Source organism: Drosophila ficusphila, unplaced genomic scaffold, assembly GCF_018152265.1.
Source record: "Drosophila ficusphila isolate 14025-0441.05 unplaced genomic scaffold, ASM1815226v1 contig_791, whole genome shotgun sequence".
NCBI lineage: Eukaryota > Metazoa > Arthropoda > Insecta > Diptera > Drosophilidae > Drosophila > Drosophila ficusphila.
Genome location: NW_025064737.1, coordinates 2052972 through 2065088, shown reverse-complemented (window position 1 = coordinate 2065088; position 12117 = coordinate 2052972).

Below are 12117 nucleotides of genomic sequence, written 5' to 3'. Positions count from 1 at the left end.
GAACTACAGCAACAAACTACGCTTATAATCACGTTAACTAAGTGGCGGGTACGGATTACGGCTTTATGGCGCTGCTCGAATGCATATTGCATTGTGTGCGGCATTAATTTGTGATTGCTTAATTAAAGCAATTAGATTGTCACGGCATCGCCATGGAGATATAGAAATAGACGCAGATGTAGATATAGATACAGTCGTCGGCGGTGGCAATAATGACGCTGATCATTAGCCGCATTGGCCGGCTTCTAGGGGCTTTTGTCGCCGGCGTAAGCGCATTTGCATAACTTATGCTGAGCCCCTCCTGAATCAACGACCCCGCGCCGAACTCGCCGCGTTATAAAGCTTAAAACTCGTCGTTTGCTTGGGAGCTTGGGAGGGTATGAAAAGGTTACTTGGTACTAAAACAAGTTGCTATTCCAACCAGGATTTGTCTAAAACTGGATACAATTTAATAATAATAACTCACTTACTTACAAAACAAAACAATTAGTTTAATGCTTAATTATTGAAAAATGAACTATATTTAGTTTGACGGGTGTGCACTTATCATTCAAAAGCAATTACCATTATTTTTGGGGAATCGTGACTCAAAAATGGTTGTCAAAAAATAATATCTGGCTAATGTAGCTTATGTTAGGAACACCAATAGAGTTTTAACTCTTGCTATGTTGTTTCCTATTCGCTTAAGGGATATTGATTACATTTATTTATATTGAAAAGCAGAGCATGAATCTATAGTAAGTAAGTTCCCCTATCAAACTTAAAAGGTATTTCACAGTCGGGCTACCCATTAGCCAGCGCTGGAAGGACTGTTAGGTCCCTGGGGACCCGTCCCATCATTTCTAATTTATAAACCTAATGCGGTGCTGACGCAGCAGTGGAAGGGGCAGCCGCGGCGGCGGCGGCGTCTCCAGAAAAAGACGAGGAGCCGAGCAGCAGCTGCATTGTCCTGACTATTTAAAATCATTTAAAATGCAAGTGTCTTTGTCCTGGGCGCCGACGACTCCCTGCAAGTGCGAACGCGAGACCGTCGACTGTCATATTTATTTTTCATTTGAGTGCAGCGCGGAAATAAAACTTTGCCATTTGGCAAAACAAGGGCGCGAATGTCGCGCTCCTTGGACGCACGTCAGCTGGCTTCCTTCGCCGCTCTCGAGTGGAACTCGCGAAAAGGACATGCATTTTCATATAATGCAGCTGCAGAGGATTGTACATTATTTAGCATCCTTTGGGGAGCAGCGGATGCCGCGCCTGAATAATTGAATGCGCCTCGCTGCGTAATAAATGCTTTCTGCCAATGTGGTGAAAGTTTTGGCACCCCCTCGAGTGGCCCTAATATTTATTGCCCTGCTTCTTGTTTTCATCCTGAAACCAAGAAGACCTGGCAGCTGGAGCGTGGCTCATCGGCTGCCGATCAAGTCGGCTGTCAAGTGGCCTCTGACATGAATTTTTCAGCGGCCTACTTAGCCGGCATAAAAATTGTTTGCCGCACGTGTTCATTTCCATTAAATTTCTATTAGTGGGCGGCGCGGGGTTCCCCCAAAAAACTCCAGCAATTAGGAATCCCCTTGAAAAGCCCCAACCGAAATTGTTCGCCAACATCTTCTGCGCGCTTTTTAAGGGGATATGCGATATCCCTGTGCGTAAGTATTTTTCACTTGCGAGGTATTTCTCGCTAAGAAACTTTTTGCCGTCGAAGCTCGGCGTTTTGGAAAGGGCCCGCTTTGGAAAAAATAATTGAAGTAGTTACGGAAAATGCGCTAGAACGATTGAATCAAATCATTCATAGTTGGTGTTGACTATAATAATGAGAGTGTTTTGCCGAGTCATTTTAAAAGCCAAATTCTTAATCAAGGTATAATGTTATTTCATTTGACTGGTATTTTGTATAATTTTATTGGTTATGTGTAGACCCAAATTGAAGTGTAAATGATACCAAATGTGAGCAGAACAAAAGCGAGCAGCCAAAAGTTAAATGCAAAGTTCTGAATGTGAAAATGAGCTAAAGTGAAAGTTTTTTGCTTCCTTTTTTCGCCGGCTCCTGTTGCCGGTTCTTCATATTATTATTATCTGCCTTAATTGTTTTTCTTTCGACTTATTTACTTCGAGGCCCTTCTGGCTCTTGACTTTGGCTCGTAGGCGTGTGGAAGTAGGTGAGGGCGAGTTCGTGGAAGATGGTGAATTTTAACAACTTGGCCAAAAATCTATTATTACTCTCGCCACGAGGCCAAGGAACCGGACTAGCTCGTTTATTTCCGCACGGAAATTGCCCTGTGACAAAGCGGTTTTACGATCCCGCCCCCACCACCCATCCAGCCAAATACCAACCGCCACCTTTCCACCTGCCTTCCCCCTCACTTGTTGGGCTTCTTGGCCTGAGGAAGACATCAGGTGTTCGGATGATTTGACAAAAAGTGTTTGGCGTTTTGTCGAAACGCGCGCTGGAGATTAGTGCGGATTTTATGGACTTACGCGTCGTCAGCTAAACTGCGTGCGAATCTCACGGCCACTGGCAGGATAATACCTTGTACAGGGGAAAAAGTTTGGGTTGAGTTCAAGAATAAACTATTTACATAGTCTTATTATAGCATGTTACTACATTTAAAATGATAAAAGTCATTTAAAGCGTATTCATTGTACAAATTAAACGTGAATTGATGCCGAATTCTAACACTTATTTACAGCATTTTCTGAACATATCTTTCAAAATATATAAAAAATATAAAGGAATATAAAATAGTTTCATTTTGTTTGGTTTTTAAAAATGTTCACACCCAGATCTGCATTTTAAAAATACCTAATTTAGCAATTTTTATAAGAAACAGATAACTACGATACGGATTGTACCCTATTTTTTATTTTTTTTATTTATTGCTTTCCTGATAAAGTTTCCGCAAATACTTACAAATAGCTTAAGTTGCATAGTAACTGTTTTTTTCAAGTGTATTATATAGCACCAGCCCACTCTAGTCTTCACCTTACCAACTTTGGTCGTTTCACGGCCGAAAGTTTTCCCAGCTTGTTTCTGTCGCTTTTTGTTGGCCCCCTCGACCGCCTGTTGTCTGTTTTAATTTGTTTACTTTTATTATTGAGAGATGCCAGGCGACTGCTCTCTGCGGTTTCCCCCGCCCCCTCTTGCCGTGTTTGATTGGCCCTAAGCCCCCGGACAGGTGATGTCCCCCGTGTCAAGGGCGCTGTCAATTGTTTCTATTTTTTCAGGGCGGATTTGCCTTTTGGTCTGCTGTTTGTTAATTGATATTCATACAAGACGTGCAGATCAAGGTGTCAATGGTACGTGAAAATAAAGAGAAATGCTAGGTGAACTTACATTTAGATATATAAGGGATAAACCGTATTTTAAGATTTAATTAAAGTATTTTTAGGTATCTTAGCTTTCCAAATAAATCAGTTTGAAATACATAATTTTACCTGTTATAAAATATATTTTCTTTTATCCGCAATAGAAAATGTTACTACTTCTGTAGGTAGGAAAAGCTTGAAATAAATGAAAAGAATTATAAAATTAACGAAAGGTATTTTAAGCTAAAGGTTTATTACTTTGGTACAGAAACCTATTAGCGCGTACTATTTTTGTATAATTTATTACTATTTGATCAACGTTTCTCCCCCAAATCCCTTTTGCGAGCTGACATCAAAGCTTGCCCTCAGTGGGACTGGACTATCAATGGCCAACGGAACAAAGGCACGTCCGAGACTCATTAATAATTTTCGCAGCGCGCATAATTATATAAAACAGGCAGCGGAAATTGCTAAAAACTATGGCAGTCACCAGAAGCAAAATCAGCAGCAGCAGCAGCAGCAGCAGCAGCAAAAGCAGTTTTTGAGCAACGATGTCAACGACAACGATGACGCACTTAACTTTTAGTGTAGCCTGCAATTTTTACTACACAACTCAGCTCAAAGAGCCACTGCCATCGCCCGTCATTGTCGATGACTTCGTCCTGCCACTTGGCTGCAACTTTGTCTGCCATCAAAAAACGGCAGAGCGGTCCGGCGGCCAATAGCCATGGCCATCGCCATCGCCATCGCCATCGACATCGACATGGCCATCGCCATCTAGCTGGCGACCATAACTCTTTGTCCCGCTCAGCAGTTATTGAACATTTTCAATTACTTTCAGCTGAAAGCATAAATTTTTAATAATTTGAAACATGATAAAGGGAAATTAAAGGCGAAACTTTGTGCCAAAAAAGAGGGAGGCGAACGCACAGGAGGCTATTGGATGTCGCGCAGGATGTTTTATCAAACTATTATAATTACGTTGGAAAGACAAAAATTTTAATAAATGATAACTTTTTTGTCGTCAGCTCGTCGCAACTTATTAAAAGTATAACGCACAATGTGAAGGATCTCGGCGGGGAATTTGGGGATTGGGCAGAAAAGGGGGAGGGGAGAAGGGAGGGGGGAGCGTTGCTTTATTAACGAAATGTTGCCAAGTAAATTTTGTTATCAAAGTTTATTACGCCATGGGATGAACGGTCCTGGACACGGCTGCAGTGCGAATATTTAAATAGATTTTTAATACAACCGAGGAAGAGCGAACTGGAAGTTACGGCGACATCCTTCGTAATTTGATTAGATCAAGCTGCACTGCTGGCAATAAAGGAAGCACTCTCACGAAGTGCTGGAAAGTCAATATTTGCATTGGATATTGGACACGGAGTTACTGTCAAGTTGTCGCGAATTTTTAAGTTGTTTATAAGTACATGAGAGCTGCCGATGTAGATATCGGTTTGGTATGAGCTTATGCCTTGAATTCATCAAATTATTGAAGTATTTTCCAGATCAACTTAGCCAAAATACATATTATTAATGTGTGCTACGCATCAAAACATACTATTATGTTATTCAAGAAACAAAAATACATTTTTTAAAATTAAAGCATTTTAAGACGCATATATTCATTTGATTATATTTTACCAACTACTGACATAAATTATACTTCCCCTTATAATTTTAAATGCATGTTAGAAACGTTGCCCGCATCCAATTGCCCGTGATGAATTTAGGCTCAAATTACCCGCAATTACAGGGAACTCAAAAGTTGCAGCGCTTACACAGAGTTCAGTCAGATTTTGGCCTTAATTTCCTGCTGCGCTACTTCCGCATCTTGCCGGGAAAAGTTTTCGCCTAGTCGCTCAAGCGGGGTGCTAAATATCCAATGGCTACAGCCCATATGCACATGTCTATGCAGTTGTCCTAAGACTTCTCGGAGGAAGCGCTGCTCGCATTCATTCATTTTTAAATGCGACCAAAACATTTGGCCCGCTTCTTGTGCCTCGCTCTGCGGCAGATTCCAGATTCCAGAGCTGCGGAGTTGCCAAAATGGCGAAACTTTTTGGCAAATTATAACGCAGGCACATTCACAGAAGCGGAATATTTGAATTTAATTTCGGGACAGCGGCTGAGTCAGGAGCGGAATAGCTGCAATGGCAATGGCGACAGCAGCTGTTGAGCTACTTTAACAGTCTGCTAGCTCATTAAGTTCCCGCACACACACAGGATATAGAAGGACCGAAGCCGGGGCAATATAATGCGGCACACAAATAAATTTGTCACAGAAAATTTTGCAACTTTGTGTAATCCGCGGGGGAAGACGGCTCCGAAGGAGATGGTCCGCCCAAGAAACCACAGCGCACAGAATCTAGAAATCAACGAGTTTATCTCATTAAAAAGTTATTTTCCGCAGCAGCTGCAAACACACACCAGAGGGAAGGCGAGGCAAGGACTTTCCTACACATGCCAACGCGAGGAAAAGGACAGAGTTTTCCGGGCAGGGAATCGCGGGGATCCCCGCCATGTGTACTTAAAAGTACAGCCAGCTACGAAATATGTAAATCCACTTCATTTAATTTCGCATTTAGCCAAAATGCTAACAGCAAATGACAAATATTCTTGTTAAGAGGCATAAATGCAGCTTTGCTGCGGCGGCGGGGAAATCAGGAAACAGCGGGGAAAGTGCTGGTAATACAGAAAAAGAAAAGTGTTAAAATCAAGGAGACTATCCTTTACACCATTTTGTTCTGCACTCGTTTTAGTTTTTTGTTCTGTGAAGAGTAATAAAGTATAATAGGTATACAAGTTTGAATAAACCATACTTAATAAGTTTATTTTAACTTTCTTTTTAGTTTAAGTTTCAGTTTGATTTACGGTAGAAATTCTCCTGAGCTATACTGATCTTTATTTCCTATATTTTCTTAGTCCCAATAAATACGATTTTTGGCAGTGCATTCAGCCTGGCTAAAAGACATTTCCCCCGTCTTAGCCCAACTTGACTTGGCTTGGCGTCTATCCAAATGGGCCTTCGGCTCCGGAGGAGCCTCATGGCAGTGCCATCGCCCCGTTGTTGCCGGTTTTGCTGGTTTGGTTGGGACTGCCAGAGCTCGACATACTTTGGCGCAAGTATTTTCCAACTACGCCGTCGCCGCCAAAAAGACAAAGTACATTTCCGCTGGCAGTTTCCTGTTTCCGGTATTGCTTTGATCCACCGCCCGGCGCAAATCCTTGCCACGGCTCATTGTCCTGCCGGTGGAAGGCAGCGCCATTTCCATAACAAATCGAAGCATCGACTCGAAAATTAATATGGCTAAGTGCAACCGAAAGCGAGAATGGCAAATCAAACAAACAGGAGCAGGAGCACGCAAATGAAGTGCAGTTCGAACGGCAAGGTGGGAATATCCTTCGATCCTTCCTCTCGGCAGGTCCGGCCCCAGGATCTGGCTTCCACTCCAATGCCCTCGTCCTGCCGAGCATTGTTGTTGACCGTTTCTGAATGCTTTAGCAGTTTGGTCAATATTTGTGCTGCGCTTTTGCGTGTCCTGTCCTAAGTTCCAGGACCCGCCTGCATATGCAGACTTCGGAGATCCAGGATATGTACACTGAAAGAAGAGGCAGGAGGGGACTCTAGGATTATATTTGATGGAAATATGGAGAGCCCTACTAACTGCTCTGTTTTTATAGAAACTGAATTGAAAAGGCAACAGAAATGCTATTAAGGACACGCAAGGCATTTATATTGTGCAAGCCCATATAAACATGTTGTTGATAAAAATGAAAGAGGATCTCCTAGTTTGGCTATTTTTCGAGTGCAGCAGTCCAGGTGCTTTTACCAAGGCCTCTGGCAGAGCTCCCCTTTCGTTTTTTCAATGGGTTAACAACATAAAAACAGGCTTACACCTCGCTTAGGCTCAGCCACCCACAGGATTTGTGCTGCATGGCTCCGATGGCCTCCTGGAAAGAGTATTTACCTGCTGCTGTCCGCACACCTGAGCACCTGGATACCCGAGCTGCCGTCTTTGGATGCTCCAGCAGATTAGCATGCTATCCATTCCCCGAACTCCCCTCCCAGTTGGAATTTATTTCGACAAATTTGAGCTTTCTTTGCCGTGTGCTCTCATTTGGTGTAATGGATAAAACTTGTCTAAAACTTATTGAATGTATTTTCCATTTCATGGATGGATATCCATCAATTTGTGATGCTTTTTCAGCTGCTGTCATAGTTGTAGTTCTCCATTGCATGCGGTCTGGTTGGCCTCAATGCATCGATGGTCATAACAACAAGACCAGGCCCGAACAATCCCTCCGGCTGGCCTCCTTTTTATTTCGAGTCCATTTTGCGAGCTTCGGCCAAGATGAGTGCAGACAGTCGAACTGAATTATGCACACGTTCTATATGGCTTTCAATTGCTTGTGGCCAAATTGCATGCATGATGCATATATTGCCCAGCCCACTGCGAGGAATCTGGAAATCATAATTGATCTGCTGCCAATTCGAATTAGGCAGGCAGGATACGGCTTTAGGTTTTGGAAGCGATGGTAATTGGAATTCCGGATTACCAAGGCTGTAACAATGCTAATTGGTGTAAAGTTAGGGGCTCTTGCAATGGGAAAAAGTTATACTATAATTTGGTTGTAAGTGATCAAGGTTTCCTAAATGCCATAATAAATGAAGTTCAGATCTTAATGCAGTGCAGAAAGTACTTTCTCACTTTGATCTGCCATATGTTGGCTTGTTTACTACATGAAACATATTAGCAGCTGAGTGCACAAGCTCACAGCCAACTTTCTTTGACCGCTTTGAGGTTTTAATTTGCGATGCCAGCCAACTTTGTCGAGCTACCAATCAAAGGTCAGCCCCTCCACTCGCACACACACACACGCACATTCCGGCGGAGACCCAAAAGTTCATGCATCATTTGCATGGCAAACTGCTCGACGCTTTATAACTCCACCCGAAGGGCATTAATGGAAATCAATTCAGCTGAAAATTAAAGCAAACTTGTGCGAAATTCTTCAGAAGTTGGGCTCTCGGGGCGGCCTGGCCGGGCGAACCCATTTCGAGTCCCATTGATCATCTGGAAGCCACGCATCGCCCCACATTTACTGCCAATTTGCTGTCGCCTTTGAGCCGCCTTTGTGTTATTTACTAAAAACTTAAAGGACTCAATAAAACTGCCCTGGGATGCACGCGCTATCCCGACTGTTTTGATCCTATGCAAACAGGCAGATAAAAAGTTGCCCAGTATCTGACAAGAGCAGAAGCAGGTCGTCTGGCTCTGATTGTGAGAGTTTCCCACTTTCCCACTTTCCCAGTCTCCCACTTTTCCAGTTTGCGAGTTTGCGAGTTGCCGCCTGACCAAAAGGTCAGCATTCGTGTTTGCTTTGTAATTTGTTTATGCAAAATTGCCAGAGCAATTTCATAATGGGTCAAAAGAGAAATCAACTTTTGTCGAGAGTGCTTTAAAATGCATGACAACCACAGCCAGTAGCCGGGCCGGAAAATGCGCCTGATTGCTGCCAGGTTGTTGTCGTCGTCGGCTAAATGGACCGGATGTCGCAAACTAAAGTTGCCAGTTGTTGTTTTTTCCCTTACTAGGGGAACGTGAGTTTTTGTAAGCCTTGGTAGGAGTTCGAAAACTAAAGAACATACCATAACATTAATGGGACCTTTATAAATCCTTTATTCCCTTCAAATAAATTCAATAACAAAGCTTAAGCCATAATTTAAAATCAATCACTCATTGGTTACCTACTTATATTAAAATAGAGTTATAATAAGTAGGTACGTAAGTATATTTAAATTTCACCTTAAAGGGTATTAATGTTGCGGCTCTACTAAATCCATTTCCTTTTTAGTTTTTTGTTTGCAATCACACACACTCGCTGGAATGGAATGGTTGTGACCGCCATTTGTTGTTTGGACGCCGGACCGTCGGGTTGATTTGGCTTTTAGTTTGCTCTGTTCCCCCCGGGAATTTTCGCTTTCGCCTTTGTCCCGTAAAAAGAGTTTTCCATCCAAGCTGCTGGGTGCGAGTCCCAAGTTTTGCATAGTTTAAGGCTTTTAGTCTTACACATTCGAGTTGACAACTTTCTGGAGAATCGAGGGGCAAAAGATGCCGCTCGGTGTTAATATGATGAGCATTCTTTCTCCCCTTCTTTTTTCCCGCTGAGGTGATGGCAAATTGCATTCCCGTGGGATGTTTGCACGGAATCAATACAATATTGGGATCGACTCGGAAAAGTAATTGCAAATGTTTGCAAAATTGCTATTTGATGACGGAAGTGCAATGCATTTCCCGTCTGCGCAGTCTGCATTTTCCTTTTATAAGAGTGTGTTTTTGGGTGGGGAAGGCGTGGACTGGATTTCACCTTTGATGGGCGAGTCTGGGTGGGAATACATAAAGGGGGTGATGGAAGCAACAGTTGGCCTCGGATAAAGTGCAAAAGCGTCTATTTTTGTTTAATTTAAATATAAGGGAACTTTGCAAGTCATCAAATGTAACACTTTATGGAATATGAATAATAAAATTGAGCTTAATACTGATTAATTTATTAAATACAATAAATTTTATAATATTGTTAAGCAATCTAATATTGTACAAACATATTCACTATAATAATAAAATCTAAAATTATAATGTTTAGTCATCAATAAAATTGGTTCTTTAATAATTACTGCACTTAATAGAATTTGAAGCTCTTAATGCTCTTTTTATACTCTTATTTACATATAAATATCTTAAAAGGTTTTTGTTTGTTTTCCGCAGGCGTTGCTTTTTTCATTAAAAGGTGTCGTCCTGCAAACAAAATGAACTTAAATGTTCCGTAGTTGCCAGAAATATTTGTGCGTTTCTTTAATCATTTTATGTAGGGAGGGGAGTCGCATTGAAAGCTCCCGAGGTAAACCACTGGCTACATGTATCGAGTATGTGAAATGCGCGAATATATATTTAAGCGCATATTTATTTACCTGAATGGATGACCAACGATTACAAGACTCCCCGTTGAAGGGCCAGAACAAGCCGATGCATTTGCGTTTGCAGCTGCAAGTGCAACATTTCACTGTCACTTATGCATGTCCGCTTGTCATTTAAGCACAGCTTGACTCGCAATATATATATATTCGAATGTATATGGTCGACGCACGGATATATGTTGTTTTATTAACGACTGGCAGAGGGCTGAAGTTCCTGCTGTCTGCTGATGGGTCCAGTGAATTAAATTGTAAAGATTTCTCTTGCATTCGGTGGGTTTTTTGCATGTGGCACGGCCTCCCTTTTGATTTTTTGATACGCCTCAGCCCTGCCCCCTTTCGGAGCACCAATTTAAATTAATTCCCCAGCAGATTATCGCCATTACACCGACTTAATGTACACAGCAAATTAACGATGTGCCAAGACAATGCAATAAGTTGAAAGTCACTTTGGAATCCTTCGAATGCAATAAGTGGGAAATCGTGTGAGGCATTCCTTAAATTCCGCCATGGAAATTAACCCATTCATACCCAAATTTAAGTGATTGCAATAAAATAACTTTATAAAAACGCGGCTATAATTAACCCTTTAAGGTTGTTATAATAAATAAATTCGAATTTTGCATTTTATCTGCTTGTAAAATGTTCGACTTTAATTGGTAATGGTAAACAACAAGTGTTTAATGGCATCTTTCCCACGAGTTTATCATCTCTAGTTAACTAATTAGATTTGAGTTTCCGTCGTTTTCAAGGAGGGGCTTGCATCCATTATTAAATTTTGCAAATTCCCCAAATCTCTGTAGGAGAAAGGAAAAATTTAAGAATATTTAAGTATTCAACAAGTAAATACCTATTTTACATGGCTTCTTCTTCAGCTGCCTTGAAATTTCAAGCTTCGGTCAGCCAGGGCAAATAAATCTCACGGATTCAGCCCCTCCATTTAGCAGATACGTCGAAGCGCAGGATGCTTTCATTAAACTGACAACTCCGGAGAAACAAAGCGCGAAACTTGGCTGGCATTGCGTAATTGACTTGCTGCTGGACCCCAGAATCTCGATTCAGGAGGGAATGGCTGATGGGAGTGCTAAAAGTTACGTCCTTGTCATAGTTTTATTTGTGTCCGCCCCTCCAAGTCGAAAGATGCCTTCAACTTGTGGCTTCGTCGCGCTTCCTCCTTGACTTTTTATACCCTTGGTAGGAAGGCAGTTCATCCTATAACGTTTAAGCGGCTTGCAATAAAGGTTAGGTGATTTACCTATGCCTGGTTTGTGTTAAAAATCTTTTATAAAATACAGAGTTTTGTACTTTCAAGTACATGTTAAAAAAATGTATTTCGTAAATAAATATGGGTATTCATAGAAACGCAATGGTGTAAGATTATTTTGTACTACCTAAATACCATGCTGAAAACAACAGATACATTCAAACAATGTGGATTTAGAAGATAAATGAATAAAAGTTAATAAATGAATTTCAATTTTTAGGGTATCCACAATTCAAGCTGTGACTGTACAGCTGTGACTGTACAGCCCTCTTTCTACTTTTTTTTTTATCTATTTCCTGGACTTTTTTTCGGCGCTTACTTACGATAACTTTATGACGCTTATCGCTACAAATGTGCTCGTATCTGGGCGCTCGCTGCGTATCTCTGTATCTGTATCTTTATTTCGCAGCGAGTACATTCCGAGCGCGCCACATAAAAGTAAAGTGTAGCCAAGTTGATGCTGTGGGGGCTGGAAAACTGGGTGGATGGGTGGTGGGGAAGTTTCGGGGAGCAGGAAGCCAGCTTTACTCCTAAGTAACTTATGCCATAATTTCACTCGATCCCGCAGCCCGGCGAAGCC